This window comes from Puntigrus tetrazona, chromosome 4, assembly GCF_018831695.1.
Source record: "Puntigrus tetrazona isolate hp1 chromosome 4, ASM1883169v1, whole genome shotgun sequence".
Classification (NCBI taxonomy): domain Eukaryota; kingdom Metazoa; phylum Chordata; class Actinopteri; order Cypriniformes; family Cyprinidae; genus Puntigrus; species Puntigrus tetrazona.
Window position 1 is genome coordinate 26,138,113 of NC_056702.1, and position 16,735 is coordinate 26,154,847.

Genomic DNA, 16,735 nt, shown 5'->3' on the forward strand with positions numbered 1-16,735 from the left:
TCGCCTGCATGCAGAAGAGAAAGGGCTGTGTTATTTTTTTCTTTCTCCTCCTCTCTGCCCCGGACCAATGCTTCCAGCCCTTCTCACCACTGAGGCTCGGTGGCGTGCCGTGATCGTATAGTGGTTAGTACTCTGCGTTGTGGCGCAGCAACCCCGGTTCGAACCGGTCACGGCAGGCTTTTGCCAACAGGCAACGATCTTCTCTCCCATGTTTTTTGCCACCTCATCCGGTGCTGGTGCGAACCTTGCCAACTACGGATGGCGATTGCCCTTTGACTTTAGTATTTGGTGCCGATAGTTGTACCTTCCACGGTCTTTGCTCTCTCTTCCACAATTCCGTTTTGCAGGCTTCACCTCGGCGCTTTGTGGATACGTTATATACTAACAAGTAACAAGCCGGCAGATTGAGCCAGAGCCTGGATAGCTCAGTCGGTAGAGCATCAGACTTTTAATCTGAGGGTCCAGGGTTCAAGTCCCTGTTCGGGCGCGAGGCAATCCTATTGATGGCGGCCTCCATATCCCTAGCTCGGCACACCCGAGTCAGCTCGTTGGGAAAGAGTGCTCATGAAGTCAACTGAGTGAGTCTCAGTTCTCCTAGTTGGTACCGCTGTTCCTCCTGCTGCAGGGCCAGCATCTTCTAAACATTGCTTTCACCTTATTCCTCAAGATTGTTCTTAAAAAATTTTTTTAAGAAGAATGCACATTTTTCAAAAGACTCACAGCTTTCCAAATAACTCTTTCAAGTGAGGATAGCCCCACACCTGTCTTAAATCCCAAATAATAAGAACCAGTTAATTAAGTAACTGGGTTAGTTCAAATTGGTCGTCACATTTTGGCATAGTAAGAACAGCAGCTACATGTAGTACATAGGGTTACATGTTTTAACCTGCTCAGTGTGATTTGATGTATTTTTGAATTTTACCAGGTTTCCATGTGGTCTTGGCCATTTTCTTCCTCTTACGCATTTGGACGTGTGTACATGTGACTGATCACATGACAGGAAACAGGAAAAAACGGTATAAAAGAGGCAGCATGGCAAGCAAACAGCCTTTCACTTTACAAATCTGCTGGCGATCACCATTTCTGGACTGTGGTGTTTTATTCGGACTTATCTTTGTAGATTCAAGCACTTGGAACATCACTTGGATTGCATTATACACGGCTGGAAACGTGCGGTGCTATGGAAACCCCCCCCAGTGGGACCCCTCTCTAGTCGGTGTTGCAGTAGTCGTGGCCGAGTGGTTAAGGCGATGGACTAGAAATCCATTGGGGTCTCCCGCGCGCAGGTTCGAATCCTGCCGACTACGCTTTGCGTTCCGCCCGCTGCATTGCATAAACAAGTCGCGGGACGTTTTTGAATCCCTTGGACTGTAGCACGCCGTCATCTTCAGTGGTCAGTACCCTGCGTTGTGGCCGCAGCAACCCCGCTTCCAATCCGGGTCTCGCCGTCTTTTGCCCTCAGACTCCTATTTGCCACCTCACCCTTCAGCTGGACATTGTGTCTGAAGCTCGCTGGCGGTCTATTCTGCTTTCTTACTGCAGTCAACGGACCTGGAGGGCAGCAGGTCGGTGTAGTCGTGGCCGAGAGGTTAAGGCGATGGACTTGAAATCCATTGGGGTCTCCCCGCGCAGGTTCGAACCCTGCCGACAACGAGTTGTGACCAATTGCATCTTCCACGGTCTTTGCTCTCTCTTCCACAATTCCTGTTTTGCAGGCTGCACAACGGCGCTTTGTTGATACGAGTATCAAGTTGGTGGTCTGAGCCCAGGTAGCTCAGTCGGTAGAGCATCAGACTTTTAATCTGAGGGTCCAGGGTTCAAGTGCCTGTTTGGGTGAAAGGCAGTCCTATCAATGGCGGCCTCCTGCTGCAGGGCCAGCATCTTCTAAACAATGCTCTCATCTTATTACTCAAGATTGTTCTTAAAGAAACGTGAAAAGAACGTGCATTTTTGAAAAGACTCAAAACTTACAAAATAGCTCTTTAAAGTGAGGATAGCCCCACATCTCTCTTAAATGCCAATGAATAAGAACCAGTTAATTCAGCAAATGGGTTACTTCAAATTGGTTGTCTCTGAGCCGAAACGGCCCTAGCTATGGTTACATGGTGTAGTGGTTAGCCCTCTGGACTCTGTTTTAGACCCTGTATGAAGAATCTTTTGGCAGCAGTCAGTCAAAAAACACTTTCAGGGGGTGCTTAGATTGGTTGCCGTCATGCGCAGGCTGTCTCTGTAGGGAAGTGAGCTTAAAAGAGCGGACCAAAGCTTGGAGAATGCGGGCATCGATCACACTACCTCTCGCATGCTAAGCGAGCGCTCTACCATTTGAGCTAATTCCCCTTGCTTGGCTACAGACATGTCCAAACATTGCCTTCGCAGAGCGACGTCTATTTTTAAGGGGCTTGAATCTGTGAATTGAAGCAAATGAAGTTGGTGAATTAACCGAGATATTGTGCTTTAGTTTAAGGGGTACTGAGGCTTACTACCGAAGCTGTTTTGCCACCCAGGATCGCTAGCAACCATCAAGTTTTCGGTCAACTGGGCCGAGAAGCGGCAAAAGTGCAGTCATGTGGGACTCCAGGCTCAGCACTGAAAAACCCCATCCACTTTTCAGCCTGCTTTGTCCTCAATGTGAAGCCTGATCTCCGTAGTCGTGGCAGAGTGTTCGCCTGCATGCAGAAGAGAAAGGGCTGTGTTATTTTTTTTCTTTCTCCTCCCTCTCTGCCCCGGACCAATGCTTCCAGCCCTTCTCACCACTGAGGCTCGGTGGCGTGCCGTGATCGTATAGTGGTTAGTACTCTGCGTTGTGGCCGCAGCAACCCCGGTTCGAATCCGGGTCACGGCAGGCTTTTGCCAACAGGCAACAATCTTCTCTCCCATGTTTTTTGCCACCTCATCCGGTGCTGGTGCGAACCTTGCCAACTACGGATGGCGATTGCCCTTTGACTGTAGTATTTGGTGCCGATAATTGTACCTTCCACGGTCTTTGCTCTCTCTTTCCGCAATTCCGTTTTTGCAGGCTTCACCTCGGCGCTTTGTGGATACGTTATATACTAACAAGTAACAAGCCGGCAGATTGAGCCGGAGCCTGGATAGCTCAGTCGGTAGAGCATCAGACTTTTAATCTGAGGGTCCAGGGTTCAAGTCCCTGTTCGGGCGCGAGGCAATCCTATTGATGGCGGCCTCCATATCCCTAGCTCGGCACACCCGAGTCAGCTCGTTGGGAAAGAGTGCTCATGAAGTCAACTGAGTGAGTCTCAGTTCTCCTAGTTGGTACCGCTGTTCCTCCTGCTGCAGGGCCAGCATCTTCTAAACATTGCTTTGATCTTATTCCTCAAGATTGTTCTTAAAAATTTTTTTTAAGAAGAATGCACATTTTTCAAAAGACTCACAGCTTTCCAAATAACTCTTTCAAGTGAGGATAGCCCCACACCTGTCTTAAATCCCAAATAATAAGAACCAGTTAATTAAGTAACTGGGTTAGTTCAAATTGGTCGTCACATTTTGGCATAGTAAGAACAGCAGCTACATGTAGTACATAGGGTTACATGTTTTAACCTGCTCAGTGTGATTTGATGTATTTTTGAATTTTACCAGGTTTCCATGTGGTCTTGGCCATTTTCTTCCTCTTACGCATTTGGGCGTGTGTACATGTGACTGATCACATGACAGGAAACAGGAAAAACGGTATAAAAGAGGCAGCATGGCAAGCAAACAGCCTTTCACTTTACAAATCTGCTGGCGATCACCATTTCTGGACTGTGGTGTTTTATTCGGACTTATCTTTGTAGATTCAATCACTTGGAACATCACTTGGATTGCATTATACACGGCTGGAAACGTGCGGTGCTATGGAAACCCCCCCCAGTGGGACCCCTCTCTAGTCGGTGTTGCAGTAGTCGTGGCCGAGTGGTTAAGGCGATGGACTAGAAATCCATTTGGGTCTCCCGCGCAGGTTCGAATCCTGCCGACTACGCGCTTTATGTTCCGCCCGCTGCATTGCATAAACAAGTCGCGGGACTTTTTTGAATCCCTTGGACTGTAGCACGCCGTCATCTTCAGTGGTCAGTACCCTGCGTTGTGGCGCAGCAACCCCGCTTCAATCCGGGTCTCGCCGTCTTTTGCCCCCTCAGACTCCTATTTGCCACCTCACCCTTCAGCTGGACATTGTGTCTGAAGCTCGCTGGCGGTCTATTCTGCTTTCTTACTGCAGTCAACGGACCTGGAGGGCAGCAGGTCGGTGTAGTCGTGGCCGAGAGGTTAAGGCGATGGACTTGAAATCCATTGGGTCTCTCCCGCGCAGGTTCGAACCCTGCCGACAACGAGTTGCGACCAATTGCATCTTCCACGGTCTTTGCTCTCTCTTCCACAATTCCTGTTTTGCAGGCTGCACAACGGCGCTTTGTTGATACGAGTATCAAGTTGGTGGTCTGAGCCCAGGTAGCTCAGTCGGTAGAGCATCAGACTTTTAATCTGAGGGTCCAGGGTTCAAGTGCCTGTTTGGGTGAAAGGCAGTCCTATCAATGGCGGCCTCCTGCTGCAGGGCCAGCATCTTCTAAACAATGCTCTCATCTTATTACTCAAGATTGTTCTTAAAGAAACGTGAAAAGAACGTGCATTTTTGAAAAGACTCAAAACTTACAAAATAGCTCTTTAAAGTGAGGATAGCCCCACATCTCTCTTAAATGCCAATGAATAAGAACCAGTTAATTCAGCAAATGGGTTACTTCAAATTGGTTGTCTCTGAGCCCAAACGGCCCTAGCTAGGGTTACATGGTGTAGTGGTTAGCCCTCTGGACTCTGTTTTAGACCATGTATGAAGAATCTTTTGGCAGCAGTCAGTCAAAAAACGCTTTCAGGGGGTGCTTAGATTGGTTGCCGTCATGCGCAGGCTGTCTCTGTAGGGAATTGAGCTTAAAAGAGCGGACCCAAGCTTGGAGAATGCGGGCATCGATCCCACTACCTCTCGCATGCTAAGCGAGCGCTCTACCATTTGAGCTAATTCCCTTGCTTGGCTACAGACATGTCCAAACATTGCCTTTGCAGAGCGACGTCTATTTTTAAGGGGCTTGAATCTGTGAATTGAAGCAAATGAAGTTGGTGAATTAACCGAGATATTGTGCTTTAGTTTAAGGGGTACTGAGGCTTACTACCGAAGCTGTTTTGCCACCCAGGATCGCTAGCAACCATCAAGTTTTCGGTCAACTGGGCCGAGAAGCGGCAAAAGTGCAGTCATGTGGGACTCCAGGCTCAGCACTGAAAAACCCCCATCCACTTTTCAGCCTGCTTTGTCCTCAATGTGAAGCCTGATCTCCGTAGTCGTGGCAGAGTGTTCGCCTGCATGCAGAAGAGAAAGGGCTGTGTTATTTTTTTTTCTTTCTCCTCCCTCTCTGCCTCGGACCAATGCTTCCAGCCCTTCTCACCACTGAGGCTCAATGGCTTGCCGTGATCGTATAGTGGTTAGTACTCTGCGTTGTGGCCGCAGCAACCCCGGTTCGAATCCGGGTCACGGCAGGCTTTTGCCAACAGGCAACGATCTTCTCTCCCATGTTTTTTTGCCACCTCATCCGGTGCTGGTGCGAACCTTGCCAACTACGGATGGCGATTGCCCTTTGACTTTAGTATTTGGTGCCGATAATTGTACCTTCCACGGTCTTTGCTCTCTCTTCCGCAATTCCGTTTTTGCAGGCTTCACCTCGGCGCTTTGTGGATACGTTATATACTAACAAGTAACAAGCCGGCAGATTTAGCCGGAGCCTGGATAGCTCAGTCGGTAGAGCATCAGACTTTAAATCTGAGGGTCCAGGGTTCAAGTCCCTGTTCGGGCGCGAGGCAATCCTATTGATGGCGGCCTCCATATCCCTAGCTCGGCACACCGAGTCAGCTCGTTGGGAAAGAGTGCTCATGAAGTCAACTGAGTGAGTCTCAGTTCTCCTAGTTGGTACCGCTGTTCCTCCTGCTGCAGAGCCAGCATCTTCTAAACAATGCTCTCATCTTATTACTCAAGATTGTTCTTAAAGAAACGTGAAAAGAACGCGCATTTTTGAAAAGACTCAAAACTTACAAAATAGCTCTTTAAAGTGAGGATAGCCCCACATCTCTCTTAAATGCCAAAGAATAAGAACCAGTTAATTCAGTAAATGGGTTACTTCAAATTGGTTGTCTCTGAGCCCAAACGGCCCTAGCTAGGGTTACATGGTGTAGTGGTTAGCCCTCTGGACTCTGTTTTAGACCCTGTATGAAGAATCTTTTGGCAGCAGTCAGTCAAAAAACGCTTTCAGGGGGTGCTTAGATTGGTTGCCGTCATGCGCAGGCTGTCTCTGTAGGGAATTGAGCTTAAAAGAGCGGACCCAAGCTTGGAGAATGCGGGCATCGATCACACTACCTCTCGCATGCTAAGCGGCGCCTCTACCATTTGAGCTAATTCCCTTGCCTGGCTACAGACATGTCCAAACATTGCCTTCGCAGAGCGACGTCTATTTTTAAGGGGCTTGAATCTGTGAATTGAAGCAAATGAAGTTGGTGAATTAACCGAGATATTGTGCTTTAGTTTAAGGGGTACTGAGGCTTACTACCGAAGCTGTTTTGCCACCCAGGATCGCTAGCAACCATCAAGTTTTCGGTCAACTGGGCCGAGAAGCGGCAAAAGTGCAGTCATGTGGGACTCCAGGCTCAGCACTGAAAAACCCCCATCCACTTTTCAGCCTGCTTTGTCCTCAATGTGAAGCCTGATCTCCGTAGTCGTGGCAGAGTGTTCGCCTGCATGCAGAAGAGAAAGGGCTGTGTTATTTTTTTTTCTTTCTCCTCCCTCTCTGCCTCGGACCAATGCTTCCAGCCCTTCTCACCACTGAGGCTCAATGGCTTGCCGTGATCGTATAGTGGTTAGTACTCTGCGTTGTGGCCGCAGCGAATCCGGGTCACGGCAGGCTTTTGCCAACAGGCAACGATCTTCTCTCCCATGTTTTTTTGCCACCTCATCCAGTGCTGGTGCGAACCTTGCCAACTACGGATGGCGATTGCCCTTTGACTTTAGTATTTGGTGCCGATAATTGTACCTTCCACGGTCTTTGCTCTCTCTTCCGCAATTCCGTTTTTGCAGGCTTCACCTCGGCGCTTTGTGGATACGTTATATACTAACAAGTAACAAGCCGGCAGATTTAGCCGGAGCCTGGATAGCTCAGTCGGTAGAGCATCAGACTTTTAATCTGAGGGTCCAGGGTTCAAGTCCCTGTTCGGGCGCGAGGCAATCCTATTGATGGCGGCCTCCATATCCCTAGCTCGGCACACCCGAGTCAGCTCGTTGGGAAAGAGTGCTCATGAAGTCAACTGAGTGAGTCTCAGTTCTCCTAGTTGGTACCGCTGTTCCTCCTGCTGCAGGGCCAGCATCTTCTAAACAATGCTCTCACCTTATTACTCAAGATTGTTCTTAAAGAAACGTGAAAAGAACGCGCATTTTTGAAAAGACTCAAAACTTACAAAATAGCTCTTTAAAGTGAGGATAGCCCCACATCTCTCTTAAATGCCAAAGAATAAGAACCAGTTAATTCAGTAAATGGGTTACTTCAAATTGGTTGTCTCTGAGCCCAAACGGCCCTAGCTAGGGTTACATGGTGTAGTGGTTAGCCCTCTGGACTCTGTTTTAGACCCTGTATGAAGAATCTTTTGGCAGCAGTCAGTCAAAAAACGCTTTCAGGGGGTGCTTAGATTGGTTGCCGTCAAGCGCAGGCTGTCTCTGTAGGGAATTGAGCTTAAAAGAGCGGACCCAAGCTTGGAGAATGCGGGCATCGATCACACTACCTCTCGCAAGCTAAGCGAGCGCTCTACCATTTGAGCTAATTCCCCTTGCTTGGCTACAGACATGTCCAAACATTGCCTTTCGCAGCTTAATGCTATTTTTAAGGGGCTTGAATCTGTGAATTGAAGCAAATGAAGTTGGTGAATTAACCGAGATATTGTGCTTTAGTTTAAGGGGTACTGAGGCTTACTACGGAAGCTGTTTTGCCACCCAGGATCGCTAGCAACCATCAAGTTTTCGGTCAACTGGGCCGAGAAGCGGCAAAAGTACAGTCATGTGGGACTCCAGGCTCAGCACTGAAAAACCCCCATCCACTTTTCAGCCTGCTTTGTCCTCAATGTGAAGCCTGATCTCCGTAGTCGTGGCAGAGTGTTCGCCTGCATGCAGAAGAGAAAGGGCTGTGTTATTTTTTTTTCTTTCTCCTCCCTCTCTGCCTCGGACCAATGCTTCCAGCCCTTCTCACCACTGAGGCTCAATGGCTTGCCGTGATCGTATAGTGGTTAGTACTCTGCGTTGTTGCAGCAACCAGCAACTCCGGTCACGGCAGGCTTTTGCCAACAGGCAACGATCTTCTCTCCCATGTTTTTTGCCACCTCATCCGGTGCTGGTGCGAACCTTGCCAACTACGGATGGCGATTGCCCCCCTTGACTTTAGTATTTGGTGCCGATAATTGTACCTTCCACGGTCTTTGCTCTCTCTTCCGCAATTCCGTTTTTGCAGGCTTCACCTCGGCGCTTTGTGGATACGTTATATACTAACAAGTAACAAGCCGGCAGATTTAGCGGAGCCTGGATAGCTCAGTCGGTAGAGCATCAGACTTTTAATCTGAGGGTCCAGGGTTCAAGTCCCTGTTCGGGCGCGAGGCAATCCTATTGATGGCGGCCTCCATATCCCTAGCTCGGCACACCCGAGTCAGCTCGTTGGGAAAGAGTGCTCATGAAGTCAACTGAGTGAGTCTCAGTTCTCCTAGTTGGTACCGCTGTTCCTCCTGCTGCAGGGCCAGCATCTTCTAAACATTGCTTTCATCTTATTCCTCAAGATTGTTCTTAAAAAATTTTTTAAGAAGAATGCACATTTTTCAAAAGACTCACAGCTTTCCAAATAACTCTTTCAAGTGAGGATAGCCCCACACCTGTCTTAAATCCCAAATAATAAGAACCAGTTAATTAAGTAACTGGGTTAGTTCAAATTGGTCGTCACATTTTGGCATAGTAAGAACAGCAGCTACATGTAGTACATAGGGTTACATGTTTTAACCTGCTCAGTGTGATTTGATGTATTTTTGAATTTTACCAGGTTTCCATGTGGTCTTGGCCATTTTCTTCCTCTTACGCATTTGGGCGTGTGTACATGTGACTGATCACATGACAGGAAACAGGAAAAACGGTATAAAAGAGGCAGCATGGCAAGCAAACAGCCTTTCACTTTACAAATCTGCTGGCGATCACCATTTCTGGACTGTGGTGTTTTATTCGGACTTATCTTTGTAGATTCAAGCACTTGGAACATCACTTGGATTGCATTATACGGCTGGAAACGTGCGGTGCTATGAAAACCCCCAGTGGGACTCCTCTCTAGTCGGTGTTGCAGTAGTCGTGGCGAGTGATTAAGGCGATGGACTAGAAATCCATTGGGGTCTCCCGCGCAGGTTCGAATCCTGCCGACTACGCTTTGCGTTCCGCCCGCTGCATTGCATAAACAAGTCGCGGGACTTTTTGAATCCCTTGGACTGTAGCACGCCGTCATCTTCAGTGGTCAGTACCCTGCGTTGTGGCCGCAGCAACCCCGCTTCCAATCCGGTCTCGCCGTCTTTTGCCCTCAGACTCCTATTTGCCACCTCACCCTTCAGCTGGACATTGTGTCTGAAGCTCGCTGGCGGTCTATTCTGCTTTCTTCCTGCAGTCAACGGACCTGGAGGACAGCAGGTCGGTGTAGTCGTGGCCGAGAGGTTAAGGCGATGGACTCAAATCCATTGGGGTCTCCCGCGCAGGTTCGAACCCTGCCGACTACGAGTTGCGATCAATTGCATCTTCCACGGTCTTTGCTCTCTCTTCCACAATTCCTGTTTTGCAGGCTGCACAACGGCGCTTTGTTGATACGAGTATCAAGTTGGTGGTCTGAGCCCAGGTAGCTCAGTCGGTAGAGCATCAGACTTTTAATCTGAGGGTCCAGGGTTCAAGTGCCTGTTTGGGTGAAAGGCAGTCCTATCAATGGCGGCCTCCTGCTGCAGGGGGCCAGCATCTTCTAAACAATGCTCTCACCTTATTACTCAAGATTGTTCTTAAAGAAACGTGAAAAGAACGTGCATTTTTGAAAAGACTCAAAACTTACAAAATAGCTCTTTAAAGTGAGGATAGCCCCACATCTCTCTTAAATGCCAATGAATAAGAACCAGTTAATTCAGCAAATGGGTTACTTCAAATTGGTTGTCTCTGAGCCGAAACGGCCCTAGCTATGGTTACATGGTGTAGTGGTTAGCCCTCTGGACTCTGTTTTAGACCCTGTATGAAGAATCTTTTGGCAGCAGTCAGTCAAAAAACACTTTCAGGGGGTGCTTAGATTGGTTGCCGTCATGCGCAGGCTGTCTCTGTAGGGAAGTGAGCTTAAAAGAGCGGACCAAAGCTTGAAGAATGCGGGCATCGATCACACTACCTCTCGCATGCTAAGCGAGCGCTCTACCATTTGAGCTAATTCCCTTGCTTGGCTACAGACATGTCCAAACATTGCCTTCGCAGAGCGACGTCTATTTTTAAGGGGCTTGAATCTGTGAATTGAAGCAAATGAAGTTGGTGAATTAACCGAGATATTGTGCTTTAGTTTAAGGGGTACTGAGGCTTACTACCGAAGCTGTTTTGCCACCCAGGATCGCTAGCAACCATCAAGTTTTCGGTCAACTGGGCCGAGAAGCGGCAAAAGTGCAGTCATGTGGGACTCCAGGCTCAGCACTGAAAAACCCCATCCACTTTTCAGCCTGCTTTGTCCTCAATGTGAAGCCTGATCTCCGTAGTCGTGGCAGAGTGTTCGCCTGCATGCAGAAGAGAAAGGGCTGTGTTATTTTTTTTTCTTTCTCCTCCCTCTCTGCCCCGGACCAATGCTTCCAGCCCTTCTCACCACTGAGGCTCGGTGGCGTGCCGTGATCGTATAGTGGTTAGTACTCTGCGTTGTGGCCGCAGCAACCCCGTTCGAATCCGGTCACGGCAGGCTTTTGCCAACAGGCAACAATCTTCTCTCCCATGTTTTTGCCACCTCATCCGGTGCTGGTGCGAACCTTGCCAACTACGGATGGCGATTGCCCTTTGACTGTAGTATTTGGTGCCGATAATTGTACCTTCCACGGTCTTTGCTCTCTCTTCCGCAATTCCGTTTTTGCAGGCTTCACCTCGGCGCTTTGTGGATACGTTATATACTAACAAGTAACAAGCCGGCAGATTGAGCCGGAGCCTGGATAACTCAGTCGGTAGAGCATCAGACTTTTAATCTGAGGGTCCAGGGTTCAAGTCCCTGTTCGGGCGCGAGGCAATCCTATTGATGGCGGCCTCCATATCCCTAGCTCGGCACACCAGAGTCAGCTCGTTGGGAAAGAGTGCTCATGAAGTCAACTGAGTGAGTCTCAGTTCTCCTAGTTGGTACCGCTGTTCCTCCTGCTGCAGGGCCAGCATCTTCTAAACATTGCTTTCATCTTATTCCTCAAGATTGTTCTTAAAAAATTTTTAAGAAGAATGCACATTTTTCAAAAGACTCACAGCTTTCCAAATAACTCTTTCATGTGAGGATAGCCCCACACCTGTCTTAAATCCCAAATAATAAGAACCAGTTAATTAAGTAACTGGGTTAGTTCAAATTGGTCGTCACATTTTGGCATAGTAAGAACAGCAGCTACATGTAGTACATAGGGTTACATGTTGACTGATCACATGACAGGAAACAGAAAAAACGGTATAAAAGAGGCAGCATGGCAAGCAAACAGCCTTTCACTTTACAAATCTGCTGGCGATCACCATTTCTGGACTGTGGTGTTTTATTCAGACTTATCTTTGTAGATTCAAGCACTTGGAACATCACTTGGATTGCATTATACACGGCTGGAAACGTGCGGTGCTATGGAAACCCCCAGTGGGACCCCTCTCTAATCGGTGTTGCAGTAGTCGCGGCCGAGTGGTTAAGGCGGTGGACTAGAAATCCATTGGGGTCTCCCCGCGCAAGTTCGAATCCTGCCGACTACGCTTTTGCGTTCCGCCCGCTGCATTGCATAAACAAGTCGCGTGACTTTTTTGAATCCCTTGGACTGTAGCACGCCGTCATCTTCAGTGGTCAGTACCCTGCGTTGTGGCCGCAGCAACCCCGCTTCCAATCCGGGTCTTGCCGTCTTTTGCCCTCAGACTCCTATTTGCCACCTCACCCTTCAGCTGGACATTGTGCCTGAAGCTCGCTGGCGGTCTATTCTGCTTTCTTCCTGCAGTCAACGGACCTGGAGGGCAGCAGGTCGGTGTAGTCGTGGCCGAGAGGTTAAGGAGATGGACTTGAAATCCATTGGTGTCTCCCCGCGCAGGTTCGAACCCAGCCGACTACGAGTTGCGACCAATTGCATCTTCCACGGTCTTTGCTCTCTTTCCACAATTCCTGTTTTGCAGGCTGAACAACGGCGCTTTGTTGATACGAGTATCAAGTTGGTGGTCTGAGCCCAGGTAGCTCAGTCGGTAGAGCATCAGACTTTTAATCTGAGGGTCCAGGGTTCAAGTGCCTGTTTGGGCGAAAGGCAGTCCTATCGATGGCGGTCTCCTGCTGCAGGGCCAGCATCTTCTAAACAATGCTCTCATCTTATTACTCAAGATTGTTCTTAAAGAAACGTGAAAAGAACGCGCATTTTTGAAAAGACTCAAAACTTACAAAATAGCTCTTTAAAGTGAGGATAGCCCCACATCTCTCTTAAATGCCAAAGAATAAGAACCAGTTAATTCAGTAAATGGGTTACTTCAAATTGGTTGTCTCTGAGCCCAAACGGCCCTAGCTAGGGTTACATGGTGTAGTGGTTAGCCCTCTGGACTCTGTTTTAGACCCTGTCTGAAGAATCTTTTGGCAGCAGTCAGTCAAAAAACGCTTTCAGGGGGTGCTTAGATTGGTTGCCGTCATGGCTGTCTCTGTAGGGAAGTGAGCTTAAAAGAGCGGACCCAAGCTTGGAGAATGCGGGCATCGATCCCACTACCTCTAGCATGCTAAGCGAGCGCTCTACCATTTGAGCTAATTCCCCTTGCTTGGCTACAGACATGTCCAAACATTGCCTTTGCAGAGCGACGTCTATTTTTAAGGGGCTTGAATCTGTGAATTGAAGCAAATGAAGTTGGTGAATTAACCGAGATATTGTGCTTTAGTTTAAGGGTACTGAGGCTTACTACGAAGCTGTTTTGCCACCCAGGATCGCTAGCAACCATCAAGTTTTCGGTCAACTGGGCCGAGAAGCGGCAAAAGTGCAGTCATGTGGGACTCCAGGCTCAGCACTGAAAAACCCCCATCCACTTTTCAGCCTGCTTTGTCCTCAATGTGAAGCCTGATCTCCGTAGTCGTGGCAGAGTGTTCGCCTGCATGCAGAAGAGAAAGGGCTGTGTTATTTTTTTTTTTCTCCTCCTCTCTGCCCCGGACCAATGCTTCCAGCCCTTCTCACCACTGAGGCTCGGTGGCGTGCCGTGATCGTATAGTGGTTAGTACTCTGCGTTGTGGCGCAGCAACCCCGGTTCGAATCCGGGTCACGGCAGGCTTTTGCCAACAGGCAACGATCTTCTCTCCCATGTTTTTGCCACCTCATCCGGTGCTGGTGCGAACCTTGCCAACTACGGATGGCGATTGCCCTTTGACTTTAGTATTTGGTGCCGATAATTGTACCTTCCACGGTCTTTGCTCTCTCTTCCGCAATTCCGTTTTTGCAGGCTTCACCTCGGCGCTTTGTGGATACGTTATATACTAACAAGTAACAAGCCGGCAGATTGAGCCGGAGCCTGGATAGCTCAGTCGGTAGAGCATCAGACTTTTAATCTGAGGGTCCAGGGTTCAAGTCCCTGTTCGGGCGCGAGGCAATCCTATTGATGGCGGCCTCCATATCCCTAGCTCGGCACACCCGAGTCAGCTCGTTGGGAAAGAGTGCTCATGAAGTCAACTGAGTGAGTCTCAGTTCTCCTAGTTGGTACCGCTGTTCCTCCTGCTGCAGGGCCAGCATCTTCTAAACATTGCTTTCACCTTATTCCTCAAGATTGTTCTTAAAAAAATTTTTTATGAAGAATGCACATTTTTCAAAAGACTCACAGCTTTCCAAATAACTCTTTCAAGTGAGGATAGCCCCACACCTGTCTTAAATCCCAAATAATAAGAACCAGTTAATTAAGTAACTGGGTTAGTTCAAATTGGTCGTCACATTTTGGCATAGTAAGAACAGCAGCTACATGTAGTACATAGGGTTACATGTTTTAACCTGCTCAGTGTGATTTGATGTATTTTTGAATTTTACCAGGTTTCCATGTGGTCTTGGCCATTTTCTTCCTCTTACGCATTTGGACGTGTGTACATGTGACTGATCACATGACAGAAAACAGGAAAAAACGGTATAAAAGAGGCAGCATGGCAAGCAAACAGCCTTTCACTTTACAAATCTGCTGGCGATCACCATTTCTGGACTGTGGTGTTTTATTCGGACTTATCTTTGTAGATTCAAGCACTTGGAACATCACTTGGATTGCATTATACACGGCTGGAACGCGTGCGGTGCTATGGAAACCCCCCCCAGTGGGACCCCTCTCTAGTCGGTGTTGCAGTAGTCGTGGCCGAGTGGTTAAGGCGATGGACTAGAAATCCATTGGGGTCTCCCCGCGCAGGTTCGAATCCTGCCGACTACGCTTTTGCGTTCCGCCCGCTGCATTGCATAAACAAGTCGCGGGACTTTTTTGAATCCCTTGGACTGTAGCACGCCGTCATCTTCAGTGGTCAGTACCCTGCGTTGTGGCCGCAGCAACCCCGCTTCAATCCGGGTCTCGCCGTCTTTTGCCCTCAGACTCCTATTTGCCACCTCACCCTTCAGCTGGACATTGTGTCTGAAGCTCGCTGGCGGTCTATTCTGCTTTCTTACTGCAGTCAACGGACCTGGAGGGCAGCAGGTCGGTGTAGTCGTGGCGAGAGGTTAAGGCGATGGACTTGAAATCCATTGGGGTCTCCCCGCGCAGGTTCGAACCCTGCCGACTACGAGTTGCGACCAATTGCATCTTCCACGGTCTTTGCTCTCTCTTCCACAATTCCTGTTTTGCAGGCTGCACAACGGCGCTTTGTTGATACGAGTATCAAGTTGGTGGTCTGAGCCCAGGTAGCTCAGTCGGTAGAGCATCAGACTTTTAATCTGAGGGTCCAGGGTTCAAGTGCCTGTTTGGGCGAAAGGCAGTCCTATCAATGGCGGCCTCCTGCTGCAGGGCCAGCATCTTCTAAACAATGCTCTCATCTTATTACTCAAGATTGTTCTTAAAGAAACGTGAAAAGAACGTGCATTTTTGAAAAGACTCAAAACTTACAAAATAGCTCTTTAAAGTGAGGATAGCCCCACATCTCTCTTAAATGCCAATGAATAAGAACCAGTTAATTCGGCAAATGGGTTACTTCAAATTGGTTGTCTCTGAGCCGAAACGGCCCTAGCTAGGGTTACATGGTGTAGTGGTTAGCCCTCTGGACTCTGTTTTAGACCCTGTATGAAGAATCTTTTGGCAGCAGTCAGTCAAAAACGCTTTCAGGGGTGCTTAGATTGGTTGCCGTCATGTGCAGGCTGTCTCTGTAGGGAAGTGAGCTTAAAAGAGCGGACCCAAGCTTGGAGAATGCGGGCATCGATCCCACTACCTCTCGCATGCTAAGCGAGCGCTCTACCATTTGAGCTAATTCCTCTTGCTTGGCTACAGACATGTCCAAACATTGCCTTCGCAGAGCGACGTCTATTTTTAAGGGGCTTGAATCTGTGAATTGAAGCAAATGAAGTTGGTGAATTAACCGAGATATTGTGCTTTAGTTTAAGGGGTACTGAGGCTTACTACCGAAGCTGTTTTGCCACCCAGGATCGCTAGCAACCATCAAGTTTTCGGTCAACTGGGCCGAGAAGCGGCAAAAGTGCAGTCATGTGGGACTCCAGGCTCAGCACTGAAAAACCCCCATCCACTTTTCAGCCTGCTTTGTCCTCAATGTGAAGCCTGATCTCCGTAGTCGTGGCAGAGTGTTCGCCTGCATGCAGAAGAGAAAGGGCTGTGTTATTTTTTTTTCTTTCTCCTCCCTCTCTGCCCCGGACCAATGCTTCCAGCCCTTCTCACCACTGAGGCTCGGTGGCGTGCCGTGATCGTATAGTGGTTAGTACTCTGCGTTGTGGCCGCAGCAACTCCGGGTCACGGCAGGCTTTTGCCAACAGGCAACAATCTTCTCTCCCATGTTTTTTTGCCACCTCATCCGGTGCTGGTGCGAACCTTGCCAACTACGGATGGCGATTGCCCTTTGACTTTAGTATTTGGTGCCGATAATTGTACCTTCCACGGTCTTTGCTCTCTCTTCCGCAATTCCGTTTTTGCAGGCTTCACCTCGGCGCTTTGTGGATACGTTATATACTAACAAGTAACAAGCCGGCAGATTGAGCCGGAGCCTGGATAGCTCAGTCGGTAGAGCATCAGACTTTTAATCTGAGGGTCCAGGGTTCAAGTCCCTGTTCGGGCGCGAGGCAATCCTATTAATGGCGGCCTCCATATCCCTAGCTCGGCACACCAGAGTCAGCTCGTTGGGAAAGAGTGCTCATGAAGTCAACTGAGTGAGTCTCAGTTCTCCTAGTTGGTACCGCTGTTCCTCCTGCTGCAGGGCCAGCATCTTCTAAACATTGCTTTCATCTTATTCCTCAAGATTGTTCTTAAAAATTTTTTTAAGAAGAATGCACATTTTTCAAA

The 16,735-nt window shown here is 48.7% G+C and overlaps 13 non-coding genes across 13 annotated transcripts; all 13 read left to right on the plus strand.

The window, feature by feature from the left end:
* The first annotated feature begins 414 nt into the window (after nucleotides 1–414).
* trnak-uuu lies at nucleotides 415–487 on the plus strand. The gene has a single exon. It is a non-coding gene; the product is annotated as a tRNA-Lys (tRNA).
* Nucleotides 488–1,224: 737 nt separating this feature from the next.
* On the plus strand, nucleotides 1,225–1,307 carry trnas-aga. The gene has a single exon. It is a non-coding gene; the product is annotated as a tRNA-Ser (tRNA).
* A 264-nt stretch (nucleotides 1,308–1,571) lies between these two features.
* On the plus strand, nucleotides 1,572–1,653 carry trnas-uga. Its single transcript has one exon. It is a non-coding gene; the product is annotated as a tRNA-Ser (tRNA).
* A 1,117-nt stretch (nucleotides 1,654–2,770) lies between these two features.
* On the plus strand, nucleotides 2,771–2,842 carry trnah-gug. The gene has a single exon. It is a non-coding gene; the product is annotated as a tRNA-His (tRNA).
* Nucleotides 2,843–3,083: 241 nt separating this feature from the next.
* On the plus strand, nucleotides 3,084–3,156 carry trnak-uuu. The gene has a single exon. It is a non-coding gene; the product is annotated as a tRNA-Lys (tRNA).
* A 736-nt stretch (nucleotides 3,157–3,892) lies between these two features.
* trnas-aga lies at nucleotides 3,893–3,973 on the plus strand. Its single transcript has one exon. It is a non-coding gene; the product is annotated as a tRNA-Ser (tRNA).
* Nucleotides 3,974–5,439: 1,466 nt separating this feature from the next.
* trnah-gug lies at nucleotides 5,440–5,511 on the plus strand. The gene has a single exon. It is a non-coding gene; the product is annotated as a tRNA-His (tRNA).
* Nucleotides 5,512–7,163: 1,652 nt separating this feature from the next.
* trnak-uuu lies at nucleotides 7,164–7,236 on the plus strand. Its single transcript has one exon. It is a non-coding gene; the product is annotated as a tRNA-Lys (tRNA).
* Nucleotides 7,237–8,579: 1,343 nt separating this feature from the next.
* On the plus strand, nucleotides 8,580–8,652 carry trnak-uuu. Its single transcript has one exon. It is a non-coding gene; the product is annotated as a tRNA-Lys (tRNA).
* A 3,282-nt stretch (nucleotides 8,653–11,934) lies between these two features.
* On the plus strand, nucleotides 11,935–12,016 carry trnas-aga. The gene has a single exon. It is a non-coding gene; the product is annotated as a tRNA-Ser (tRNA).
* A 1,765-nt stretch (nucleotides 12,017–13,781) lies between these two features.
* trnak-uuu lies at nucleotides 13,782–13,854 on the plus strand. Its single transcript has one exon. It is a non-coding gene; the product is annotated as a tRNA-Lys (tRNA).
* Nucleotides 13,855–14,592: 738 nt separating this feature from the next.
* On the plus strand, nucleotides 14,593–14,674 carry trnas-aga. The gene has a single exon. It is a non-coding gene; the product is annotated as a tRNA-Ser (tRNA).
* Nucleotides 14,675–16,438: 1,764 nt separating this feature from the next.
* trnak-uuu lies at nucleotides 16,439–16,511 on the plus strand. Its single transcript has one exon. It is a non-coding gene; the product is annotated as a tRNA-Lys (tRNA).
* The last annotated feature ends 224 nt before the right edge of the window (nucleotides 16,512–16,735 follow it).